This window comes from Myotis davidii, unplaced genomic scaffold, assembly GCF_000327345.1.
Source record: "Myotis davidii unplaced genomic scaffold, ASM32734v1 scaffold648, whole genome shotgun sequence".
NCBI lineage: Eukaryota > Metazoa > Chordata > Mammalia > Chiroptera > Vespertilionidae > Myotis > Myotis davidii.
Window position 1 is genome coordinate 498,022 of NW_006299603.1, and position 16,377 is coordinate 514,398.

The 16,377-nt window shown below is 42.6% G+C and overlaps 1 protein-coding gene across 2 annotated transcripts in view; it reads right to left on the minus strand.

The window, feature by feature from the left end:
• INSR (insulin receptor) overlaps nucleotides 1–16,377 on the minus strand; it is a 147,317-nt gene that overhangs the window by 118,470 nt on the left and 12,470 nt on the right. The window lies entirely within an intron of this gene.

Consider the following 16,377-nt stretch of genomic DNA (forward strand, 5'->3'; position numbering starts at 1 on the left):
CCACGTATTATGTGTGATCCTGAGAAAGCTACGTGGTCTCTCTGTGCTGTTACTCCATCTCTAGAATGGGAATAACAGTGGCACCTGCTTCAAGCAGGAGGCTGTTGAGAAGATGAAATGTATCAACGCATACAAAGCTCTAGGAATAGTGTCAGGCCCTGGCCAGTATGACTTGGTTGATTGGAGTGTTGTCCTATAAACTGAAAGGCTGTGCATTCGATTCCCAGTCAGGGCACATACCCAGGCTGTGGGTTCTATCCTCAGTCAGGGGACGTATAGAGGTAACCAATTGATGTTTCTCTCCCCTCCGCTCCCCTCCCTCCTTCCCCTAAGATGAATTAAAATTTTTTTAAAAACAAAAAAAAAGGAATAGTGTCTATCATAGAGTGAGCACTCAGGAAACGAGGCAGATTTTGTATCTAGATCTGATTCCATCCAGCAGAAAATGAACGTCTCAGAAGACCTATGAGAAGGGGCCAACATGATGTGCAATGTCTGCGGGAAGGATCTGAGGGAGAAAGTGGGGGTTCAAGTGAGTGATGAGGAGCATCGATGGAACACAGGGAGTGGTTTAGAAAAAGCCGAGTGTGCCTTGGGGGAGGGGAATGTAGGTGACACCAGAGTACTTTCAGGGTTGATGGAAATTATATCTTAATTGGGGCAATAGTTATAGGCGTGTATACTTCTGTCTTCAAACCGTACATTTCAAATGTATTTATGGTTTTTAAACTATATATCAATAAAGCTGGATAAGACAGAAGCTGAAAACAGTCAGAGCAGTGAACAAGCCCTGGCTAGTGTGGCTCAGTGGGTTGGAGTGTAGTTTCATACACCGAAAGGTTGTGGACTCAATTTCCAGTCAGGACACGTACAAGAAGGCAGCCGATCCACGTTTCTCACATCCATGTCCTCGGGTGAGGATTATAAAAAGTGTGAACAAAAATAAATATATAAATTTTTGTCACAGCAGTCTTTCATGTCAATGACAAATTAGAAACAACCTCAAAATGTCCACCAATAACGGAATTAAAAGATGGAAGGAGACTTGACTTGGGTAGTGAACACACAATACAATATATAGATGATGTATCGTAGAATTGTACACCTGAAACCTATATAATTTTATTAACCAATGTCACCCCAATAAAGTCAATTAAAAAACATAAATAAATAGCCCTGGCTGGTGTTCTCAATCGTTAGAGGGTCCACCTGCGCACTGAAGGGTCTCAGGTTCGATTTCCAGTCAAGGGCAGGTACCTGGGTTGCGGGTTCAACTCCCGGCCCCTGGTAGGGCTCGAGCAGGAGGCAACCAGTCGATGTGCGTCTCTCACATCAATGTTTCTCTCTCTCCCCACTTTCCTCCCTCCCTTTCACTCTCTCTGAAAAAGTGATGGAAAACATTTCCTGAGGAAAGGCTTAAATAAATAAATACCCCCCAAAAAAGAAATTAAAAGTGTGATATAGATTCATATTTGCATAGTCTTAGTAGATCTAAAAGAAAAAATTAGATTGCAACCTAGATATCACTTGGCATTGTAAACCTCATGATTTTCTTTAATGCATAATAGGATTTCAATTGACATGTTTGCAAGAATAATAATGGAAGATTTCATATAAAAATCAAGAAGTCAAGGCTCTGGGGGTGTGAACTTTAGGATGATCTGATATATTTCCTCTTATCTATATGTTCCTGAAACAAACATGGATAACTTGCAAATATAAAGAATATTCGCATTTTTTGTTGTCATTTTGTTGTTTTTAATATTTTTCTTAAAATGTTTTTTTAATCCTCACCCAAGGATATATTTATTGATGAGAGAGAGAGAGAGAGAGAGAGAGAGGAAGAGAGAGAGAAATATCAATGTGAGAAAGAAACATTGATCGGTTGCCTCGTATACATGCCCCAACTGGGGATGGAACCCACAACCTTTCAGTTTATAGGATGATGCTCCACCAACTGAGCCACACTGGCCAGGGCATTAATTTCTTTATTTTTCAATTACAGTTGAAATGCAATACTATATTAGTTTCAGGTGTAAAACATAGTGACTAGACATTCATACACCTTACAAAGTGAACGTCTGGACAAGTCTGGTGCCCATCTGACACCATACATACTTATTACAGTACTGCTGACTCTGCCCTATGCTCTAATTTACAGCTCTGTGGCTATTTTGTACTTCTTAATCCTTTTCCCTTTTCACGCAACCCCCAACTTTCCCCCAATCTGGCAACCATCAAAATGTTCTCTGTATCTGTGAGTTTGTTTCTATTTTGTTTGTTCAAATTTGTTTGTTTTTAGATTCCACATATAGGAATCTAAAAAACAAAAGGTATTTGTATTGAAATCATATGGCATTTGTCTTTCTCTATCTGACTTATTTCACTAGCACAAAACCCTCTACGCCCATCCATGCTGTTGCAGACGGCAAAATTTCATTCTTTTTTATGACTGAGTCTATTCCATTGTACATATGCATCACTGCCTGGTCCATTCATCCACTGATGGACACTTAGGTTGCTTCCAAATCTCGCTATTGCAAATGCTGCTGCAATGAACACGGGGTGCATGCGTCTTTTCCAATTAGTGTCTCGGGTTTCTTTGGATAAATACCCAGAAGTGGAACTGCCGGGTCCTTCCTCCTTTGTCTCTTCTTATAACCTTTGTTTTAGTCTGTTTTGTTTGGTATGAGTATTGCTGCCCCAGCTTTGTTTCTGTTCTGTTTCCGTTTTTCATGTTCATGAGATATCTGTTGCCACTCCTTTACTTTGTGTGTCTTTCTATCTGAAGTGAGTCTTTTTCATTGTTGACACTATTACAGATGTCCTCATTTTCCCCTCCTTGGGCCACCTCCACCAGCCCCGCCCCCTCCCCCCGACCTTCACCACACTATTGTCTGTTTTCATGGCTTATGCATATATGTTCTTTGGCTAATCTCTTCTCCTTCTTTTGCCCAGTCACCCGCAACACCCTCCCCTCTGAGATCCATCAGACTGTTCCATGGATCCATGCCTCTAGTTCTATTTTGTCAGCTTATTTTGTTCATTAGATTCCACATATAAATGAGATCATATGGTACTTGTCTTTCTATGACTGGCTTATTTCGCCTAGCATAATACTCTCCAGGTCACAAAGGGTAAGAGTTCCTTCTTTTTCACAACCATGTACTATTCCATCGTGTGAATGTACCACAGCTTTTTTATCCATTTATCTACTGATGGGCACTTGAGCTGTTTCCAGATCCTGGCTATTGTAAATAACGCTGCTATGAGCATAGGGGTGCATATATTCTTTCTGGTATTTCGGGATTCTTAGAATGTATCCCCCAAATGGGATGGCCGGCTCAAAGGCAGTTCCATTTTTAATTTCATAAGGTAACTCCATATTGCTCTTGTAGGCAGCATATGTATGGGTCTTGTTTTCTTATCCCTTCAGCCACCCTAAGTCTTTTGATTAGAGCATTTAATCCATATACATTTTTAAAAATTGCTGATAGATATGTAGTTATTGCTATTTTATTATTCATATTTTCTTCTTCTTCTTAAAGAAGACCCTTTAACATTTCATGTAATACTGGTTTGGTGGTGATGAACTCCTTTAGCTTTTTCCTTGTCTGGAAAGCTCTTTATCTCTCCTTCAATTCTAAATTATAATCTTGATTGTAGGTTCTTTTTCTTCATCACTTTCAATATTTTGTGCCAATCCCTTCTGGCCTGCAAAATTTCTGTTTAGAATTCAGCTGACAATCTTAGGAGATCTCCCTTGTAGGTAACTACCTGCTTTTCTGTTGCTGCTTTTAAGATTCTCTTTGTCTTTAACTTTTTGCATTTTAATGATATGTGTTTTGGTGTAGGCCTCTTTGGGTTCATCTTGTTTGGAACTCTCTGCACTTCCTGGACTTGTATATCCATTTCCTTCACCAGGTTGGTCATTAGTTCTTCAAGTAGATTTTCAATTCCTTGCTGTCTCTTTTCTCCTTCTGGTACACCTATGATGTGAATATTGGTATGCTTAAGGTCCCTTAAACCAGTGATGGTGAACCTTTTGAGCTCGACATGTCAGCATTTTGAAAAACCCTAACTTAACTCTGGTGCCGTGTCACATACAGAAATTTTTTGAAATTTGCAACCATAATAAAATAAAGATTTAAATTTTTGATATTTCTTTTAGATATGTAATTTAACAAAGAAAAATCAACCAAAAAAATGAGTTCGCGTGTCCTCTGACACGCATGTCATCTCTGACACGCGTGTCATAGGTCTGCCATCACTGCCTTAAACTATTCTCATTTTTTAAAATTCTTTTTGCTGTTTTGACTGGGTGTTTTCTGCTATTTTATCTTCCAAATCACTGATATGATCCTGCTTCATCTAATCTGTTGATTCCCTGTAATGTATTCTTCATTTCGGTTATTGTATTCTTCATTTCTGACTGTTCTTTTTATGTTTTCTATCTCTTTAAGTTCTCTCTGAGATAATTAAACATCCTATGGTTAGTGTTTTGAACTCTGCATCTAGTAGTTTGCTTGTCTCCATTTTGTTTAGTTCGTTTTCTGGAGTTCTGTTCTGTTCTCTCACTTGGTACATGTTTCTTTGTCTCCTCACTTTGGCAGTTTCCCTGTGTTTGTTATCATGAATTAGGTAAAATGCTACATCTCCCAGTCTTGGTAGAGCGGACTTACGTAGCAGGTCCTGTGGGGGCCAGTGGCATAGTCTACCCGGTCACCTGAGCCAGGTGCTCCAGGTGTGTCCCTTGTGTGGGCTGTGTGCCCTCCTGTTGTATTCGAGCCTTGACTGCTGTTCACACATCAATAGGCTGATCAGCTGTGAGTACAGTGGAGGGGTTGCTATGCAGAGGCTGACTCCATAGAGCAGGATCCACTTCAGCGAAGCTTTGGTGCCCACTGAGTCTGCCCTTTGCGTGTGTCACCGGTTAAGATGGGGGGCAGGGGGGACGTTCCCTGGCGACGTCTGAAGCTGGCCACTGGCTGTGTTAGTTCTGGGCCTCCTGGGACATGTAGACCAAGGTCAGCCACTGCCTACACCTCTCCCACTTGGTGTCAGCCACAAAGCAATCTGCAGTTGGTTCCCACTTGTGCGAGGCTTGCAGGTGACCAGGAGAGGCCACGCTGTAAACGGAGGCCAGCTGCTGCTACTGCATGGCTTGAGGGGCTTAGCGAGAAGTTCCGGGCATGCTGAGACCGGATACGGCCTGTTTGGGTTTGCGGACCTTTGAGAGATTTTAGGAAAATCCATAGCAAGAGCCAAGACAGGCAGTTTGTATGGAAAAACCAGTGGAAGCAGCGTGGGGAGGGGGGGGGGGGTCTCAGAGAATCACCAGGGCGGGACGAACAGTGTTAACCAGGTTGATGGCTACTCAGATACCCCGGCTGCCTGCGCCTGCAGGGGGAGGGCTGGGCAAAGAAACAAGGGCTTCTGCCAGCACATCTGTCAAGCCAGACAATTCAGTTCTTCATGTATGTCCCTGGGGCCTTACAAGTGCTGCCCCAGGCCTGGAGCTCAGGACGAGTGAGTCCAAGAGAGTCCGTGTGTGGACCCTTTAAGAGGAAAGCCTGGTCTCCGGGAGCCGCCATGTCACTCAGCCACAATCCCGACTGGTTTTCACAGCCAGAGTTACAGGGACTTCTTCTCCCAGCAACGGGACCCTGGGCTGGGGCCTGGGAACCCTTGCTCCTTAGGGGTGACCTGTAACTGAGATATCCCTCCCAATTCTAACCGCCACACGTGGGTATGGGACCATCCCTTTCCTCATCTCCACCCTCCCTACGTGGCTTCTATCCTAAGTTACAGGGTTTTTGTTCAGCTAGATCTTCGGCAGTTCTCAGTGATGGTTGTTCTATAGTCCACTTGTAATTTTTATGTGGTTATGGGAAGAGCAGGTATACTGTTTACCTATTCCACCACCTTGACTAGAAGCCAAGAAAATGCATTTTTCTAAAGACACAAATGTTTTTTGTTTTTTTAAATATTTGTATTGATTTCAGAGAGGAAGGGAGAGGGAGAGATAGAAACATCAATGATGAGAGAGAATCATTGATCAGCTGCCTCCTGCACGCCCCCTACTGGGGACTGAGCCTGCAACCCAGGCATGTGCCCTTGACTGGAATCGAACCTGGGATCCTTCAGTCCCCAGGCCGAAACTCTATCCACTGAGCCAAACCAGCTAGGGCGACACAAATGTTTTTTAAATGAGCAAGGTTAAGCTATGTGTCTTTGTTGATGTTTTTATGAACATGTGTTTGTCTATGTGTTTATGAACAAAGTATGTAACTTTGTTCATAAAACTATACAGAAAAGCAAGGTGGTAATCACTATAAAAGTCAGGACAGTGGTTAATTTGGGGAGAGTGATAGGCATTCAGACCAGACAAGGCCCATGGATGGACGTAAGTGAGAACTGGCAAAGGTAATGAGGGTGTTCACCCTAGAACAGTAGTTCTCAACCAGGGGACTCTGGCAATGATGTCTGGAGACATTTGTGGTTGTCACAGTTGGGGGGTGCTACTGGCATGGAGAGCATGAGGCCAGGGGTGCTGCTCAACATCCTACAATACACGGGATGGCCCCAGGACAAAGAATGATTCAGCCCACATATCAGTAGTGTTGTGGTTAAGAAACACTGCACAAAGTAATGACATTTTAAAAAGACAACATGAATGGTCAATAAGCACATTTAAAACTTTGTTAGTAATCAAGACAATGCATGTTAAGGCCACATGATAACCATCCACACCCACCACTCTCACCCAAACTAAAAAGTCTGACATTACTAACTGGGAGGAGAGGTGTGGAAGAAATGCTGACTTTTATTCCCTACCAATGCAAGTAAAAATAATGTTTTCATTATTGATAACTTTAGAAAAATTGTCATTCTCCATTTTGTTCTTTCTGTGTTCAATACTTAATTTTTTTTTTTTGTTAAGAAGAGTTTATCACCCTAGCCGGTTTGGCTCAGTGGATAGAGCGTCGGCCTGCGGATTGAAGAGTCTGGGGTTCAATTCCACTCAAAGGCATATGCTGGGGTTTCGGGCTCGATCCCCAGTGAGGGGCATCCAGGAGGCAGCCGATCAATGATTCTCATAAATAAATAAGAATAGTTTATTAATTTTTAGAGAGAGAGGAAGCAAGGGGGTTGGAGTGAGAAAGAGAGAGAGAGAGAGAGAGAGAGAGAGAGAGAGAGAGAGAGAGACACATTGACATGAGAGTGCAACCTCAACCGGCTGCCTCCTGCACAACTGTCAGGGATTAAGCCCACACCCAGGCATGTGCCCTTGCCCAGGAACTGAACTGGCAACCTCCTGGTGCGTAGGATGACACCCAACCCACCGAGCCACACCATCCAGGGCTCAATATTTAATTTAAAAAATGTCTTTAAACCTGCCTATGATTCTATATTAAATAAGACAAAATGTATGACATAAAATTGTAACTCTAGAAACATTTGCATGTTGTATATCTCTGAAGCTATTACAAAGAAAAGGTTTGGGTCTAAAGAAAGAAAGGAAAAGGAAGGAAATCCAGGGCAGGTCCTCTTAGGACCAGCACCTGCTCTCTGTCTCCTCGCACAGCCAAGACAGAGAAAATGAGGTTTGGGGAAATGGAACCAGTCTTCCGGGCAGGTGTTAACACTATAGCCAAACCCCTTTCCCAGCCCTCCACCCAACACCACTCTTAGTCATGAACAATAAAAAGGTGTAAGGAACACAGACTCCAGGTGGCAGATTAAAACCTTTACTAGATTTCAACCGAAAACTCCTCCTGTAAAACTGCTGCTAACGTGATACTAAAGATGAATCACAGCCCAGTTTATGGGAAAGGTTTGATCACTTTAAGTCACAACAAGTCACACCGACTGGCAGCAAGTCCTGCGGAAAGCAAGACCCTGAAACAGAACCAAAGGCTGAAAGGCAGGTCAGCCCACAGTCAGTCCTACCCGCCCGGCCCTCAATCTAAGGAGCCGGCATCACAAACCCACACACACATGACGACGGACAGAAAGAGAACGTGTGTTTGGAAAAAACAGTTCCAGCTCTTAGGAGGCAGGGCCGCTGGATAACAGCGAGTGTGGAGTGAGAACTCCCCAGAAACAATTCGTAACTCTGCGAGGGCAGAGACACTGCCAGCACAGTTAAGCCTTTATGTCCACACTCCACGTGCACGTGGGTCCGGGGGAAGTTCTCCTTGTGGAGCTGCAGATTCTGACTCTGACTCCGACTCTGCCAGCTCTTCCCGCCTCCATCAACATGCACAGAAGAGGATGAAACAGTCACTCAGCTAACAAGAAGCCACAAGCAAGTCTAATACGCAGAAACTCTACAGGTCACAAGTTAATTATTTTTAAACCCCATCAACTTGGAGATTAAAATAACTCATTAAAATGAATAGTTAATTTTTTTAAACCCTAACAACTAGTGATTAAAATTCACTCAACTGGAAAGGCAGTGTAGCACAGTCAAAGAAGCACATGGTTTAGAATCAAAACAGAGCGTGGTCTAACTCCACTCCTACCCTTGCCCCTACCCCATTATCTGTGTGACCTTGAGCAAGTCACTTAACTTCTCCTGAAGCTCAGTTTCTTCTGCTGTTAAAAGTCTGTTAAACAAGAATAATTCCTAGGGTTGCTATGAAGATTAGATTAGAAAATTGATATAAAGTGATTGAAACATCATAGGCACTGAATGGCAGATTTCATGATAATGACTATCAAAAATAACAAAATCCAAATTATATTTACAAACTCTTTAAAAAACAAGGAAAACAAAAATGTTATACAATATGGCCAAAATCTGTGAGGGTAGCCAAAGCCATGTTCATATTGAATTCACCGTCTTAAAAGCTCTCATTGTATTAAAAGAATGGTATTAAATTCTTCATTCATTCATTTTCCAATTTCTTCCAAAAAAGATTTAAGTGTATGATGAGTCATCTAAACACTTCACATGGGGGGGTGGAGGGAGTTAAGAATAATCTCAAAATGGGAAGAATTAAGATTATAATAGTAACTAGTAAATTGGGGGGGGGGGTTGATAAATAAATCCAAGATCTGCTTTTCTGGAAAAAAAGAAAAAGCAAAGCTGGCAAATCTAAAGAGACGTAAAGGAGAATACCGACAAGATGAACAGCATGCTAATAAACCTGAAAATCTCAATGAAATGATGCCTAAGAAAATATAAATCACAAAAGGTGAATTAGAAGGACCCAGAAATTCCACTTCTGGGAATTTATCCAAAGATACGCAAAACATTAATTTGAAAAGATATATGCATCCATAGGTTCACTGCAGCATTATGTGCAATAGCCGAGATAGGGAAGCGACCTAAGTGTTCACCAATGGGTGAATGGATAAAGAAAAGTGGTGCCTGTGTACAATGGAACAGACTAGTCATGAAAAACAAACAGAAACAAACTCATAAAGAGAACATTTTGATGAGCGCCAGATGGTAAACAATACTTCATGCAAATAAAATGAAAAACAATGCTGTGATAGCAATACTTGTATCTGACTTTAAACAAAGGCTATGGTCAGACACAAAGAAGAACACACATAATGACAAAGGGAGCAATCCAACAAGAGGGTATAACCCTTGTAAACATCTATGCACCCAGATCAAATGGATTTCACTGACATCTTCAGAGCATTCCACCCTAAAGCAGCAGAATATAAATTCTTTACAAGCACAAATGGAATGTTTTCTAGGACAGACCACATGTTAGAACACAAAACAAGTCTCAATAAATTTGAGAAGACTGAAATCATATCAAGCATTCTGTCTGACAAAATGCTATGAAACATGAAATCAATCACAAGAAGAAAACAGAAAAAACACAATGACATGAACACTAAATAGCATGTTACTATACAATGAATGGCTTGCCCGGCCAGCAGGCTCAGCAGGGTCTGTGGCTGAGCACGGACCCATGAACCAGGAGGTCCTGCTCTGATTCCCGGTCAGGGCACATGCTGGCTGTGGGCTTGATCCCCAGTGTGGGTCGTGCAGGAGGCAGCTGATCAATGATTTTCATCATTGATGTTTCTATCTCCCTCTCCCTTCCTCTCTGAAATCAATTTTAAAAAAAAAAATTTAAAGAGAAGACAATGTCTGTGGTCCTGCTTGCTGGAGCACCTTCCCTAGCATAAATACAGGCAGCCTTCACATTCAGACCAAAAGGAGAGAATTATTCACTAGACACCATTTTGTTCCATGCTCTCCTGTACTAAGAGGGAATGCAATCCTAAGAGGGAAATTGATAGCATTACGGGCCTATCTCAAGAAACAAGAAAAAGCTCAAATAAACACTCTAACTTTACACTTAAAGGAACTTGAAAAAGAATAACAAACAAAGCCCAGAGTGAGTAAAAGAAAGGAAATAATAAAAATCAGAACAGAAATAAAAGAAACAGAGTAAAATAAATAAAGAAATAAATAGGTCAATGAAACCAAAAGCTGGTTCTTTGAAAAGATAATCAAGATTTGACAGGAGGTAGTGGGGTAAGAGATCAACCAAAGGACTTGTATGCATGCATATAAGCATAACCAATGGACATAAGACACTGGGGGATAGGGGAGGCTAAGGGACTGTCTAGGGCGGGGGGAAAAAATGGACACATATGTAATACCCTTTGTAATACTTTGAGCAATAAAAAAAAAAAAGATTTGACAAACCTTTAACCAGACTCAAAAAGAAGAAATTAAAGGCATCCAAATTGGATAGGAAGAAGTAAAAATGTCATTATTTGCAGATGATAAGATATTATAGAGAATCCAAAGATCTGACCAAAAAACTACGAGAGGTGGTAAATGAATTCAATTAAGTAGCAGGATACAAAATAAATGTCCAGAAATCAGTTGCATTTTTATACACCAATAATGAACTATCAGAAAGGAAACCTAAGAAAACAATCCCACTCACAATTGCTTCAGAAAGAATAAAATGACTAAGAATAAACTTAACCAACAATATAGAAGGCCGGTGCTTGGAAAATTATAAGACACGGAAGAAAGAAACTGAGGAAGATACAAACAAGTGGGAGCAGATATCGTGCTCATGGACAGGAAGAATTAGCATCATTAAAATGGCCATACCACCCAAAGCAATCTACAGATTCAATGCAATTCCTATGAAGATACCAATAGCGTATTTCACAGAACTAGAACAATGTTTCCAAAATTTATATGGAACCATAAAAGTCCTCGAATCGCAACAGCAATCTTGAGAAAGAAGAACAAGAAAGTTGGAGGAATCAAGCTACCTGATATCAAACTATATTACAAGGCTGTGGTAATCAAAACAGCATGGTACTGGCATGAAAACAAACATAGGTCAATAGAACAGAATAGAGAGCCCAGAAATCCATGCCTTTATAGTCAATTGCTATTTGACAAAGGAAGCAAAAACATACAATGAACTAAAGATAAGTCTATTCAAAAAATGGTGCTGGGAAAATTGGACAGATAGGTATTTTTAAAAAATGAAACTAGACCACCTTCTTACACTGCACACAAAAATAAACTCAAAATGGATTAAAGATCTAAATGTTAGATTCAAAACCATAAAAACCCTAGAAGAAAACATAGGCAGTAAAATCTCAAACATTTTTCGTAGCAGTATTTTTTCTGATATATCTCCTTGGGCAAGGGAAACCAAAGACAAAAATGGGACTACATCAAACTAATGGGTTTTTGCAGAGCAAAGGAAACCGTTAACATAAAGACAATCCCCTAAATGGGAGAACATATTTGCCAATGACATGTGTGACAAGGGGTTAATATCACAAATTTATAAAAAACTTGTAAAAGTCAACACCAAAAAAAACAAACAATCTAATTTAAAAATAGGCAACAGACCTGAATAGACCCTTCTCCAAAGAGGACATACAGATGAATAGACATGAAAAGATGCTCAACATCACTAATCATCAGAGAGATGCAAATTAAAACCACAATGAGGTATCACCTCACACCTGTCAGGATGGCTATCCTCAATAAAGAACTCAACAAACAGCAAGTGCTGGCGAGGATGTGGAGAAAAGAGAACATGTGCACGGCTGGTGAGAATGCAGATGGTGCAGCCACTGTGGGAAGCAGTATGGAGCGTCCTCAAGAAATTAAAAAAGAAACTTCCTTATGACTCAGCAATTCCACTCTGGGAACTTATCCGAAGAAATTCAAAACACTAATTGGAAAGAATATATGCACCCCTATGTTCACTTCAGCCAAGATTTGGAAGCAGCCCAAGTGTCCATAAGGAGATTAAGCGGATAAAAAAGCTATGGTACATTTACACAACGGAATACTACTTTACCCGCTTGATAACATGGATGAATCTGGAGAACATTATGCTAACATGAATAAGCCAGTCAGGGAAAGACAAGCCCCATATGATTTCACTCACATGTGGAAGTTAATGAACAAACTGAAGTACCAAGCAGAATAGAGACCGACTAACAGGCAGCAGGTAGACAGCTCGAGAGGGCAAAGAGGGCGGCGTACTGAGGTGGGGGTATAGGAATTGAGCAAAAAATTAAACAAAAGAGAGAGAGAGAGAGAGAGAGAGAACTCCTTGACATGGATAAAGGTGGAAGAGGGTACAGAGGGGATAAATGATGGGAAAAAAGAAAAGAAAAATACACACTTGCAAAAAGTGTAACAGGAAAAGAATTGATCAACTACAATAAAATATCTTCTAAATCTATAGTAATTAAATCAGTGTCATAATGGGATAATAGATACAGGTGAGTGAAATAGAATTGATATCCCAGAAACAGACCATGATTTTTGGTTGAATTTAATAAATGATAAATCAAAAGTCACTGGGAAAGGATCTGATTATTCAATAACTGGCATTCAGAAAGTTAAGTAACTACTTGGGAAACTCATTTAGGGTTCTCAGTTACGCCATATACAGATCTAAGTATTGGTTAAAATGTTTCATGAGTCCCATTGTGTTTCCCACACTGGGCTCTGGGGTAGATGGCAAAAACAGCCTAAAGTGCTTCCTTCTTGGATGGTTCCCCAGATACCTCCCAAGCAGGGCTCCTGGTAGGAGAGCCTCGCCTGGCTGGTCTGTCTCAGTGGTTAGAATGCTGGCCCACGGACCAAAGGATCAAGGGTTCAATTCCCCGTCAAGGGCACGTGCCTCGCTTGCAGGTTTGATCCCCCCGAGCCCCAGTCTGGGCAGAAGAGGAAGGCAACCAATCGATGTAAGAGGCACAATGATGTTTCTCTCTCTCTCTCTCTTCCCCTCCCCTTCTTTCCATTCTCTCTAAAAAAAAAAAAAAAAAATCAATGGAAAAATATCATTGGGTGAGGATTAAAAAAAAAAAGCAGAGCCTAACAGCCATTTCTAAGCCGGGGCCTCTCACCCAAAGCACAATTAGGAAAAAGCCTGAATTATGCTGCCTTCCCGCACTGTGTTCCCGGCATCTGAGCTGCCCTTATAAAGAAGTTCCTGAAATCTTATTTCAACCAATAAGACTGAGGCACTGCCCATCTAAACTAAGCTTTTGCACCTGTATTCCTATCAACATCTTCACCAACCACTCAGAGGAACTCCATTCTGACCAATCAGGACAGTGGTTTTTGGACCAATCAGACTGCAAGGATTTGAAGTCCTCATAATCATGAGGACTGACCAATCAGGGAACAGGGGCAAGACTTCTGTCTATATAAATCATCCCTCCTCTAGCTCAGGAAGCCTTAACTTTTGCTTTCCACCAAACACTGCAGACGGCGCTTACCTGGCTGGAGCAGAAACACCAAAGATGAAGCAGGGAAGATGTCTCACTGGACCCGACTGGAGACGAGCTGGGAGCAGAGCAGGCGGAGCGGAGCAGGGCGGACCGCACCAGAGTGGGGCAGAGCCGTCTACTCGCGGGGCCTGGCCCCGGGGCCTCCTCACAGCCACGCCGCTTCATAACCGAGCTGTTTTCACGAAACAGTTTCCCTCACGGTGCTCCAGATTGGGGATGCCTGTTGGTGTTGTATTGATGCCACAGACCACCAGCTGACACTCTCCAATCCGTAGATGGAGTCTGTATCCTCCCTCTTCCTTCAAGCTTGCCTTACCATGTGACTTGCTCTGACCAGTGGAACATTAGAACACCTGATACAGAGAAAAGCGCTTGTGCACTAAGGAGTCATCTCTTGCTCTTGGAACCTCAAAACTACCCTGAGATCCAAATACAAGCCAGCCTACTGCAGGATGAGCGGCCACAGGGAGAAAAACCAAAACGTACCAGCTGACAGCCAGCACCAACCGCCAGCCTTCCGAGCGTGGCCATGCTACCTCATCTACCACCAGCCATCTCACCAGCTTATTCCAGACCCAGGAGAGAGCCAAGCCTGTGTCTGTGGTCACCTGTGGTCCAGCCCAGAAAACCTCCCCAGCTAATCCAGAGAATCGTGAGCAAAATAAGTAACAATTGTGTAAAACCATTATGTCTAGGAATGGTCTGTTACATGGCGAAAGGCAGCTGATGCAAGTTCCAAGAGAAAGCCCTATGTCCTCCCAATGAATGGCCGCCCACCGTGGGTTAAGCTGTCTGAGCACCTGCCTATTACCCGCAATCACCAAGGTGACTGAGATGCTCAATGCTAAGCCTGGAAGACAAACTCAGGCTGAGGTTCCCTCCCTCAGTTCCTTGCCCATCTTGACTCTACTTCCTCTCAACTCAGCCATTCATTCTACTCACACTGAGAAGCGCTCTGTTCCTATCCCCAGAGAGAGGGGAGAAGCCAGGAAGGAGTTGACACATTCCTCATTCTTGGTCACCCACAGACACGATAACTCTCTCAGCCCCAGTCAACACACCTACCCCTTCCTGGTTCCTCTTCTCGCTCAAATGTCCCTATAATAGCCTCTTTGTTTTATCCAACTGTCCCAACTCACTTCTTTGTCTATTTCAGGACTCTCAAATGGGTAGAGGTTGGGAAGAAAACATTCATTGTTATATTTAAGGGGGGAAATCAAAGTAAAGAAGGGGATGGATCTTTATTTTCATCAAAAAGGAGAATATCAGTTAAAAGTTGAGAAGAAAAACATTGAGACTGAGTCTCCTACAATTTCCTCATTATTGATGAGGAAACAGACTGAGAAAAGCTAGGCACCTTGTCCAAGGTCACACATTTACAGGATTCAAATCCAGGTCCATCTGACTGCAGAGCTATCTTCTACCATGAATGAAACGTCCTAGGGCAGTGCTTCCCAACAGAACTTTCTGGAATGATGGAAATGTTCCACGTCTGCATTGTCTAAATGCGGTTAGTGCAACCGAGGACCAAATGTTTGCTTTTACTTCATTGTAATACATGCAAACTTAGCTCCAGAATGCATCAGGTTGGTTCTACAATCTACACTGCCATCACAGCTGGGACCCTCAACACCCTTACCCTCCTAAACCCCACTCACCCACCCAGAAGTAGGAATTGAAAGAAGATCTTAAGGGGAAAATAGCATGAGGGAAGCAGGGTTGCTACAAAGCCTAGGGAACCCTCTATAAATATTCTAATGTCACCTAAAATAAAATAAAGCAACAGCCCATGCCATCTTACACTCACTCAGTTAGCAACAGCAGGTCCTGAAGAACTGGTTCCTACTGACCATTCCAGGCTGGCTAGACCTTCCTCAAGATGGCCTTTGCGGAGTTAGGGAAACTTAGAAATGTTTGCCTCAGTGCAGGCAACATCCGCACTGTGGGTCAAGAGGGAGACAACTGAGGGCATTTTCTGACTTCCTTGATTCTGAATCTGTAACTCTCGACCCGGGTCTGCCTGAGCCACCCTTATCCCTCCTCCCAGGAGCTCAGGGCCAGCGTGGCCACATGGCCTTCACTGTCTCTCAGGCCCCAACGCCTATGTGTCATTCCACCAAACGCCCACTGTTGTCACTTGCAATCCCCATCAGGAAACACTTGTAAATATAACATTTTCAACTGCAAGAAGTTTCCAAATCAAGTCACGCAGCGCTGTGGACCTCTTTCAAAAGCATCCTTTCCAAACTGGGAAGACAGTCTGTGTGAAGCATTATGCTCCTCTGGACTACATGAGCATCTTGTTTTGTTGTTGATATTCACCGGAAGATATTTTTCCCACAGATTTTTTTAGAGAGTGGAAGGCAGGAAGGGAGGGGGAGAGGAGGAAGAGGAGGGAGAGGAAGAGAGAGGTACATTGATGTGAGAGAAACACATTGATTGGTTGCCTCCCCCCACATGCTAGGGATCAAACCTGCAAACCAGGCGCATGCCCTTGACCAGGAATCAAACCCATGACCCTTTGGTGTGTGGGCCAATGCTCTAACCCAGAGGTTCTCAACCTGTGGGTCGCGACCCCTTTGGGGGTCGAACGACCCTTTCACAAGG